Source organism: Pan troglodytes, chromosome 3 (genome assembly GCF_028858775.2).
Source record: "Pan troglodytes isolate AG18354 chromosome 3, NHGRI_mPanTro3-v2.0_pri, whole genome shotgun sequence".
Lineage (NCBI taxonomy): Eukaryota > Metazoa > Chordata > Mammalia > Primates > Hominidae > Pan > Pan troglodytes.
This window is the reverse complement of record NC_072401.2, coordinates 141,647,549-141,659,670: the sequence shown is the minus strand read 5'-3', so window position 1 is coordinate 141,659,670 and position 12,122 is coordinate 141,647,549.

Genomic DNA, 12,122 nt, shown 5'->3' with positions numbered 1-12,122 from the left:
GCTTTTTCATGCAATTTGAAAATACTGGCCTTTTAAATGGAGCTGTTTACACCATTTACATTTAATGAGATTATTAATAAATTTGTATTTAAATATAATATGCTGCTAGTTGTTTTCTATTTGTCCCATATCTCCTTTATTCACATTTTTATATCTTGAATTAACTATATATGATTTTCCCTGTTTTGGTAGCTTATTAGCTATATCTCTTTGTGTTTGTTTTTAGTGTTTGCTTTGGAGTTTATACATTTCCAACTTCAAGTAATCTATCTTCAAGTATTATTGTATTATTTCATGTAGAGTATAAGAACTTAGTGATAGCGTGCTTCCATTTTTCCCCTCTGGGCATTTATACCTTTGTCCTATATTTTATATGTAATTGTTATAAATACACAATACATTGTCATTATTTTTTGCTTTTAACAGTCAATTACATTTTAAAGACATTTTAAAAATAAGAAATAGAGCTTTTTATATTGACTGATGCAGTTACAATTTCTAGTGTCCTTTATTCTTCTGTACAGATACATATTTCCATCTGATGTCATTTTCCTTCTGCCTTAGCATGTAATATAGTACTGATCTGTTGGTGATGAATTATTTCAGCTATTCTGTATCTGAAAAGTCTTTTTGCTCTTGCTTTCAATAGGTATTTTATGGTATATAAAAATATAGATCATATTTTTAAAAATTTAGTACTTAAAAGATGCTTCCCCATTGTCTTCTGGCTTGCATTTTTCCCCACAAAAGTTTGCAATAATTCTTATCTCTGTATGTAATGTCTTTTCACTGTTGCATCCTTTTAAAATGTTATTTTTATCACTGCTTTTAAGCAAGTTGATTGTGAACTGCCTTCTTTATGTTGTTATTATTTCATTGAACTGCTTTCATCTATGAATTTATAATTTTCAGCAAATTTGGAAAATCTTTATTCTTTCTTCATAGGTTTTTTTTCCATCCCCTCTTCCCACTCCTCTCCTTCAGAGACTCCAAATACATTTATATTAAGCTGCTTAAAATTATCCTACAGCTCACTGATACTCTATTTTTTTCCTCAATTATTTTTTCTCTCAGTTTCACCTTCAATATAGTCTATTGCTATGTCTTCAAGTTCAGCATTTGCTATAGTGTGTATGTTGTGTCCCCTCAAAATTTATATGTTGAAACCTAATCACCAACATGATAGTATTAGGAGGTGGGCCTTTGAGAGGTGATTAGGTCATGAGAGTAGAAGGCTCATGAATGGGATTAGTGTCCTTGTAAAAGAAGCCGCAGAGAACTGCCTTACCCCTTCCACCATGTGAGAACACAGTGAGAAGCTGCCATCTATGAGAAAGAAAGCTCTCAACAGACACTGAATCTGCTGGCACCTTGATCTTGGACTTCCCAGCTTTCAGAACTATAAGCAATGAATTTCTGTTGTTTATAAATTTCTGTTGCCATGGAGCTTTCTGAAAGGGTTGCAGATTTATATGTCATAGAAATAGACATAAAAATTCTCAAAAAAATTTTTAGCAAATCAAATCTCGTAATATACAGGGAGGATATTGGTGATAATAATCCTTTCTTATTTTATGACATCATGACCAAGTGGGATTTTCCCCAGGAATGGAAAGTTGCCTTAATATTTCCATTCCCCAGGAATGGAAAGTTGCCTTAATAACATATTAAAAAAGTAATGTAACTCACCATATTAACAGACTAAAAAAAAACACCATATGATCATCTCAATAGATGCAGTAAAAACATTTGACAATCTAAGGTATTTTGTTTTAGCAGTCTGAATAGACTAAGATACCAATCTTTTCTTCTAAACTCTCTAATCCATTTTTAATACCATCCACTATATTTTTCATTCCAGACATTGTTTTCTCATCTCTAAAAGTTTAATGTATGCCTTTTTTACATCTTGCATGTCTTTCTTTAACATGAATATGATTTCATCTACCTTCTTGAACATATGGGATATAGTTACAAGAACTATTTTAATGTCTTTGTCTACTAATTATATCATCTGTATCATTTCTCAATTGGTTTTGATTTTTTTCTCATGTTTCATTTTCATTTTCTGTTTCTTTGTATGTTTGCCGAGTTTTGATTGGATGCTAGACATTGTGAATTTTATCTTGTTGGGTACTGAGTATCTTGTATTATTTTAAATATTCTTGAGCATTGCTCTGGGACATAATTAAGTTTGAAAACACTTCGGTGCTTTCAAGGCTTGCTTTTAAGCTTGTTTGAGAAAACCAGAGCAGCCTTTATTCTAGGACTAATTTTGCTCCACCACTGAAGCAACATCCTCTGAGTACTCTACCCAGTGCCTCATCTACTATTAGGCTTTTCTACTCTAGCTAGTGGGAACAGGAACTATTCCCAGCCCTGTGCGATTTCCACACATTTTTACCTCTACTCTTTGAGTGGTTCTTTCTTGAGACTTGGGTTATTTCTTCACACACATGCACCAGTGGTATTTAGATGATTAACCAAGGAATACACTCTGAAGATCTCTGGAATTTTTTTTCTAGGCAGCTTTATTTTTTCTGATACTCTACCCAATGAACATAAGTGCCTTGGTCTCCTTGAGCTCCCAACTTTATCTCTTCAACGTAGGGAGATTGCCAGTCTCTTCCCGGGTTTCCCCTCCCTGTATTGTGGCCTGAAAACTTTATCTAGGTAGTACATTGAATCAGTTGTAAAGATCAGCTTGTTTGCTTCTCTCTCAGTGATCACTGTCCTGTGCTGCTTGTTATCTAATGTCTGAAAAACAGTGTTTCATATTACTTTCTAGTGTTTTTAGTTGTTTAAGGAGAGAAGGTAAATCTGATCCTTGTTAATTCATCTTGGCAGATGCAGAAATTCCTTATATATTCCTATTAGTGACAACTAAGATTGCTTTTACCCATTTTAAAAGCTAAGTTTTTAGCTTGCCATCTATCACAATCTATGGGTTTTTCATTCTTAGCATTCAAATTCCTGATAGGTAAAATCTCCTTGATCTTGTACTTGTATGATTGATTTATCCATGTGAACTCAGATCTTTTATTTATTCTGTTAAATTTTTTTATATTAATTTTGATCCTTAGGTCTTTTTGAATATTGCTTCTGCCATGCATTCTACTGTCTATTCAATTTATGCAATGAATATTTGTCAATGCCAGTTACGTGCCTGGAACTGTTCTAGATGATATGGGGCATACAAACACAGTTTTTGTTCTCATGGAATTGATTTTGGGGGTTGGGGAATAAACAATAAACAGATTAAAACAGAAACATAAGTACATTATTTCAGATTAGGATTTCAGCATACAAATTTGGGGGGTGGGAATGGGTACAATCGTTCACTTCTGTAATTCCAATACTTTGAGAGGCCGAGACAAAAGAATCACTTGAGCCCAGGAGTTTGAGGCTGCAGTGAGCTATGATCATGCCACTGAACCCCAGTTTGGGTGACCAAGTGATGCCCTGTCTCTAAAATAACCAAAAAAAAAAAACAAAAACAAAAACAAACTTGAGGGGGCACTACCAATATTCAGTATATAGCAGGTAGTGCTATGAAAAAAATAAAACCGAATACTGTAACAGAGAATAAGCAAGACAGAGGAGTGGCTACTTTAGCTTAGATTTTTCAGGGAAGTTCTTTGTAAGAGTTATTGGTTGCAAACAATAGAAGACAATTCTGCTTAACTTAAGCAGGGAAGACGTTTTGTGTAAAAGTGTCAGGTAGCCAATAACATTGATACATTGGCTATTGAACCCAGGTTCAGGAAGACCCAAAGGAGGCAAAGCACAACCAGGATAGAATCACTGGATAGTCTGCGTGTTCGCTCAACACCAACTAGCCACAGCCACTGCTAGTAGAACCACCACTCAACAACCATCACTGTGATGATCATCAACCATCATGTCTGCTAACATTCCACCAGACTATCACGGCACCAGAGTTGCCATGAAACTATAATTGCCCCTGCCCCAATACACCATGCTCTTGAGATATGAAGTCCAGGGTCAGGAACTGATTGGCTACACTCAAGCCCATGTCTTAGTTCTCACAGGGAGTGAAAGAGAACACCTGCCTCTTAGCAGTTTCCATAGTGGGAGCCAAGGATGTATGTTGGGCAGATAATAAACCATATCTCTACAGCCTCTCTAAAAAGTGACATTTGAAGTGATATTTGAATAAGGAGTAAAGGCAGCCACGTGAAGATCTGGAGCAAACACACTCTAGACCAAGAGAGCAGCAGAAGCAAAGAGTCTAAAACAGGAATCAGCTTGGAGTTTTCAAGGGACAGAAAGTCCCTGGCTGGTTGGAACGTAATGGACAAGGGAAAGAGAGTCAACAAATGGGATCCAAAAGGTGGCAGAGACCAGATTTGCAGACTCCTAAAGACCATGGAAGGACATTTGCATGTTATTTTTATTGGACAGGGAAAATATTGGAGAATTGGAGGATTATAGAAAAGGAAGTTATATGATCTTTCCTGACGTTGTGTCACTTAACATTTTAAAAACGTTTTTTCTTTTTTATATTTGGTTGTTAAAATGTTATAGCCACATTAAAGAAGTTTAGAAAAAAATCATTTTAAATTCCATTCTGTTGATCCTATTTTCATTCCTGCCTATTCTCTTCAAATTTGGCCTATGATTTTATATCACTATTTTTATATCACTGCCCATTGTACATATACTTTTACATTTTATTATTTTTACTGAATATTATGTATTCTACATTGTTCAACACTAGGGATAATCCTATATTATAAATTTGCCCTTGCAAACTTTCTTTAGGATGAACATTTAGGAATGAAACAATCAGGTCACAAGATATGATGTCTTATTTAAAATGCAATGCACATTGCCATGGAGCTTTCTGAAAGCATTGCAGATTTATAATGTTACTGAAGTCCGTGAGAATATTAGTCTCACTACAGAATAACTTTTAAATAACTTTGTTGACTTTGCAGATGTCGTATGATCAAGGCCACTGTCATTTTCATTTATTTGATGACTACAGCTATCCATGTTCATTGAGGCCACAAGGAAAGAGTGGAACGAGGCAGTGGACTTGTAGGAAGAAGTAAGAGGGGAGGCAGTGTATCTCTGGCCCAGCCTTTAGCCCTATCTATAATGGTGAAACCACAGCCTTCCATGCTGCTCCGTTCTTTCAAGCTTGGGGTTCCTGAAGTGTCTCAACAGTGACTGCAAATGGCCACCACGTGGCATTTTCTTCACCGTGGCTCCCATTAATGGCTGCTTCCAAGTCAGCTCCAAGCCTCAGAGCCTAGGTCCTCCTGCCCTTCTCCCTTTCCCTGACTTCCCACATATCCTCTGCCTTGCTCGACAGGCAGCCACTCCTCCCTTCTACACTTCCAGATCAGGTTGTCGAAGTGGGGAAAATTCCTGCCGCCCCCACAGCCACTAGTTTTGCTGCAAAGAGTGCTTTCTGGTCATCTGTTTTCTTAGCAGTTCAGAGTCATTCATTCATTCATTCAACACTAATTATTCAGCAGTGTATCAATCAAAATCCCAGTGGGTAACAGATGGCACACTCAAATTGGGCCACTGAGAAAAATTTAATAAAAAATTATTTACAAATATGGGAAGACGTTAGGGAAACCAACAAAGGATGATGTAGTACCCAGGGGCTAGCAACAAACAGGAGCTATTGCCACCTAAAGGGCAAGCAGAGAGAGTGGTTACAGGGGTCCAGAGAGAGTAGCTTGAGGGAGAGGGCTTCCTGGCAGGAGCCGTGGCCTTGGGAAGAAGGATGCAGGCAGACAATGGCAACCCCACCAGGAGGACTTCAGGGGAAGGCACACTCCCTGAGTTCACCCTCCTCCTGTCCCTGGTACAGCACCATGCCTCTTACTGGCTGACTGCAACCACACACCAGAAGGCAAGGGAGCCTCTTAACAGATTCTGGAGTTGGAGGACAGAGTGGAAGCATCACTGACCAGGGTTTAACGATGGCCTGGGCATCCTGAGCTTCTCGTGACAGCTAATGTAAACAGGAATGAAGGCCATGATGAAATTCTTCATTGTCTCAAGGCAAATAATACTGCTGAGGCTGCCACTAATATTTGGAGGGGATGGAGGGAAGGATGAGAGTCTTGTCAAGAGTATGCAAAGTTCTGGTGCCACCTCTTCACTCTTCTTAATGATGAGAAGATGTCTGGGGAGGACAGGATTTTGCTGAATTCACCAGCTCTAAGGCCTACTCTTAGACTCACGCCATGGGAGTGTGGAGGCCGGGTTGTAATTTTACTTTCTTTGTTTTGCTCAAATCACCCTGCGGCCTCCCACTGTCCCTCTACCAAGAACATGTATGCCACTTATTTCATAACTAACAAGTGTTGGGTCCCTATCAGGTACAGGACTCTGGGAATAAAAGATGCAAGCCATGGTTCTTCCACTCAAGAAGCTTCCAGTCTGATGGGGAAGATTGCACATAAACGTATAATTAGAATACAAAATAATAAGCACAATGAGAAAAATACGGAGAGGATATCGCAGGAGCACAAAAGGGAAGTATCTAATGGCGGAGGTGGGTGTAGATGTCAGAAAAGTCATCGTGGGAGAGGTGATCATCTCTTCTGGTGGAGGAGATTCTCTGCTAAGAGTCTTTTGTCCATTTCACAGACAGAGCTTAGTCGGATGATGATCCCAGACACTCCCTGAGACTCTCACCGCTCTGCACAGTGTGAACTGCTCCTCCTATGAATGTGTCTTTTAAAGAAGTATATTTCCTCCTCTGTGAATTATTGTTTCTATTCATCATGTTTTTTCTTATAAAATTTAACCTAGTTTTTTACATATTATAGATATTATTCTGTCATGTTTGATGAAAATCTTTTTCACAGCCTGATTTTTTTCCTTTTAATATTAGTGATCTTATTTTGCATTGTATGGAAGTTTTTAAATTTCACATATTTAAACCCGTTATTTGTCAGTCTTTTCTGTTTAGATTATGTTTCTTTATAGCTGAGAATATTATCATTCCTCTATAGCTCTACAAATATTTTACTCTTTTTCTTTTTTTTTTAATTTTTTTTTTTTTTTTTTTTGAGACAAGAGTATCACTTTGTCGGCTAGGCTGGAGTGCAGTGGCATGATCTGAGCTCACTGCAACCTCTGCCTCCTTCGTTCAAGCAATTTTCATGCCTCAGCCTCCTGAGTGGGACTACAGGCATGCACCATTACTCCCAGCTAAATTTTGTATATTCAGTAGAGACAGGGTTTTGCCATGTTGCCCAGGCTGGTCTCAAACTCCTGGCTTCAAGTGATCCACCCACCTCGGCCCCCTAAGTGCTGGGATTACAGGTGTGAGCCACCATTCCCAGTCTACTTTATCCTATTTTCTACCAGACTTTTGTATAATTTTTAATTACTCGACAATGAGTTTACATGTTTTTAACATATGGACATAAATTAATTCTCCTCCCAAATATGATAATAGTTTCTATACCATCCAACTTATTGATAAAACTGTGGGAAATTCCAGAGCCAAGCCCGCCACCCAAACCACTGGAAGCTTCCTTTGAGGCTTATCCTAATCTATTAATATTCTTGGTAAGTCCCCTACAGATCACCCATTTCATTGTGTGTATTTTGCATGGTACTTGTCTCATTCCTGCCAGAGATGGTAATGGTAGGCTCCATGAAGTCAGGAACGAACACACTTACCACCTGACACATATTATTTATTTGGCACTATAAACATTTGTTGAAAGAAAAAAAGAGAAAAGAGAAAGAAATTAGATAGCTGAGAATCCACCCACTATCTTATTATTCATCTTCCTGTAAGTACACTAGGATAATGTGAAAGACTCTCAAATGCTACTTAAGCCACCTGACTTATATTATTTCCTTGATCCACTAGTCTAGTAACCTTATCAAAAGAGAAAATTATGTTAGGCTCAACGCTTGTCCCTAGTGGACTCATACTGACTCCCAATAATCACTGCTGTCTTGTCTAAGTGCTCTCAAAACATCTGCTTAATAATCTTTTCTAGAACCTTGTCTGAAATCTCCAGTAATCTTCTTGACTTCCAGAATCCATTCTCACCTTGCCCTCACTCCTTTTTGAAAACAAGGACAGAGGCCATGTTCTATTGGACTTTGTATCCTTTTTGCTGAGTACTGTTCTGGAAAATAGAAAGTAGTTGCTTAATAAATGTTTAATGCACAAATGACCACATGAAAAATAACCGATTATCATCCAACAAAATCATCTAGACAGCTTAAGTGAAATTATTCAAATAAACATGCAATGTTGAGTAACACGTGCCAACAAATCAGCTCTGTTTCATTGTCCTTCTGGGTATGATGTACAGGCAGCCATGAAAGAGCTCACTGCATTAGAAGGGATTGACAGAGAGGCAAAAATATTAAGCTAGTCCCTAAAGGGGGTTCTGACATCAAAGAAAAGTGCTGCCTGATCAACATGGCAATCCCCAAGTTTAGGTCTTTTGAGCAAGATATGACCTAGACTGTGAAATGGTTGCAGAGATATGGCTTCAACACTGATTTGCTATTGTTTGAAAGGTCTTTTATTCTATTCCTTTGTCATTAAAACAAGGAAGAAAGAAAGCTTCGTGTGCCACAATGTCTTCTCAGGTCTGACTGCTTGTGCAAGGGTCTAAGTTGAATTGCTAGTCTCTGGGTGTACAGGAAAAAATATTTAAAAAGTGAAATAAGCTGCATTAGTGAGTTGTCTGCCTTTGAATATTTAACTTAATTCTTAAAGTTATTGCCCACGGATGGTATGTTTAGCACCATTTGTCATAAAGCAGAATAAAGCTAATCTACTGAAGGTCAGGCTGAAGGTCTTCCAGTTTAATGAAGCATCAATATTAAATTGGAATGAATAAATTTGTATTAGGAGGATCTGATAACAATGCCCAATCTAGGAAGAGGAATGAATGCAAGGCTAACTAAGGCCACATTCTGTAATGACGTGTTCTAACCAAAGATTATCAGGCCCCTCTGCTGGCCTGGAGACCTGTCGGTACAAGTGAAGAGAAAGGGTATACCCACAGTAAGCCCCCCACTCCAGAAGTGATGGGCAACAGGGGTCATGGGAGAGCCCCGCTTGCTGGGCTCCACACCTCCCTGCAGGACTCACATGCCAGCCTCCAACCTCATCAAGCTCCTGAAGGCACTCTTGCCCTTCCTGTTCACAGCCTATCACCACCTACCTTGAGACTGTGAGGTTCAAGGTCTTCGTACCTGTAATCACTGTTCATGTCAGTCCCACAAGAAGCCCAAGACTCCCAGATTGCCTCCCAGTGCCAGACTGTCATCTGCAGTATCTCATGTTGCTTTATATGACCCCCATCTCTCACTCCTCCTTGCCTCCTGCAACCCTTTCCCTGTGGTCTCTGAAACTCAAGGTCAATAATCATCAATAAAATCCACTCCACCAGGGTTGGCAAGCTTTTTCTGGAAAGGAGCAAATAGTACATGTTTTAGGCTTTGTGGGCCATATGATCTCTGTTGCAGTGGTTCAGCTCTGCCATTGCAGCCCCAAAGCAGCCATAGACAGTGCATAAATCAATGGGCATGGCTGTGGTGGCTGCAGAAAACCTTTATTTACAAAAATAGGCAGCCCACAGGCTATAGTTTGTTGATATCTGCCCTATATTCTCAGCCTCTTCCAAGAACATTCCTTGACTTTTTTTGGCGGCCTCCTTGAGGATGTGTCTTCCCCTGCAGCCCTGTCGGGTGGTCTGATAGCTATTTATTCTTTGTGTGATGGAGTCAGAGGTGGAATAGATACTCTTCATGTTCTACATTGTTGCTTCAAGCCTAGTCTCCTTCACTTCTTCCTAAAAATGCTCAGCTTTAAATCTCATTAATCAGCTGCTATCACCTCCTCAACCCCTGGTTTCAGCCATCAACTGACCCCAAGGCCAGTACCCCTCATGCCTTCAAAACTGTAGCAACCAATTCACTATCACTCTCTTCAAAACCAGTCCAATTATTATTCCTGTGATTTTAATAATCAAATATTCTTTCCAATGCCTTGGCCTGGCAATTCCTTAATCTCCTTTCTCTAAAGGCCTTGTCCTCACCTCAATCTCTGCGACTCCCTTCTATGGTTATATCTTTGATCTTTTCATTGTTAATAATTTCAACACCTCCAAAATCTTGATTTCAGACATCCTACTCTCTCACCACCACCTATCATCTCTCCAGCTTGTCCTCTCTGCACCCCAATACAACCAATCCTTCTACAACACCAGGACTTTAATGCAACGATCCTATCTCCTTCTCCCTGTTCAAATCCCTCAGCATCCTCTCTCCCCTCCCTACCCAGTTTCATTCCATGGTCTATCTTTATAACCATTCCCTTGCATGCAGATTTGACTCCTTTGCTCCTGTCTCTCTCTCTCTCTCTCTCTCTCTCTCTCTCTCTCTGGAACTGGCTTGGCTAAACCAAAACCTTAGTTAAATTTCAACTGAGCCTATTGGTCAAGTATCCCCTCACTACCAAATAATTCTTAGCAACAAGCATGTTGTTAGTTTCCCATTTGGAAAGAAAAACAACCCTCTTGACTCCACTGCCCTGCATTTATTAATATCTCTTTCCCTTTATAGCAAAACCTAGGAAAAGACCTGTCTATTCCCACTGTTTGCAATTTCTCTTCTCCCATTCTCCCTTACGCCCTCTCTAATCAGGCTTCCCTGCCACCACTCCACCAAAGTTGCTCTTATCAAGTCACCACGTTGCTCAGCCTCAGTGGATGGCACTGAGTCCTCATCTCACTGAGCTATCAGCATTTTTTCTGCCTACACACACCTGAGAGTCTGCGGTAAACAGTGCCTCTGAAGAATGGAAATAGGGTTCTTGTTTTATGAAATTAAATTTGTGGGATATGAACAAACCAATCTATAAGAATATGTCTTATAGCTACCCACCCATCTGCCTTCTCCGAGTTAACGATGATTTATGACAGAGCAGTAGTAAGGAATGTTAATTGGCTTCACTTTAGTACACGAAGATTTCTTGCCAGGGACCGTGGATTGATAGGAGAAAAATTTTAAGGAACATTGAAATTTTTGTTTTCCAACTGAAACAGCTCCTCCACTCTTCTATCCATCTTAATAGTGGGAATCACAGAATAGTGTTAGATTTGGAACATATCTTACAAAACAACTAGTCAAACTTTTCATTTGACAGAGAAAGACTGTATTAGTCCAGAGAGGCTAAATGACTTCCCAAAGCCTCATAGCCCATTTGAGAGTGGAACTTGAACTTCACATTCTGTGTCCTTTCTATCACACTCACTGCTGCTAAGTACCCTTACGGTTCTCTCAACATTTATATTCTGTGGTGATGCTTTTCATTCATTCTCAAGAATCCTTTTATTCCCCTGGACTGTGTGGGGTCTTTAACAATAACATCCCTTCCACTTGCAGCGCATAGGTTTTCCCTTTTTTTTTTTTTTTTTTTTTTTGAGACAGGATCTTGTTCTGTTGCCCAGGCTGGAGTGCAGTGGCACAATCGTAGCTCACTGCAGCCTCAAACTCCTGGGCTCAACTGATCCTCTTGCCTCAGCTTCAGTAGCTGGGACTATGGATGTGTACCACCACACCTGGCTAATTTTTTAATTTTTTGTAGAGACAGGGGTCTCACTTTGGCACCCATGCTAGTCCCAAGCTCCTGGCCTCAAGCAATTCTTGCTCCTCAGTGTCCCAAAGTGCTGGGATTAGAGGCATGAGCTACTGCACCAAGTCAACTGATAGATTTTTGAATGTGTACATTCTATATTGATGCATTTCATTCACTCTTCAAGGGGTCCTATTGTCCTCTTGAATGAGTTGGGATCTCTGGTTCCATCAAGGAACACACTTCACTTATTAGGGCTAAAACTGACAGTGGCTCTGATTTGTTGCTTTGCCCCCAAGTTGTAAGAGAGATATACTTGGGAGAGTCCCGGACTGCATTCCAGAGCCAAACACTTAATGATATTCTTGATTGTGCAACATTTGAAAATATCCTCCTAACATGAAATTCTAGGCTTGCTGCCTGTTCAGCCACCAGTCGAATGCAGTTGCAGTGCTCCAGCTCCATGCTTCCAGGAGTCTTCTGGCCTCTGCACCTCCTGGCACTCTGAGTCCTG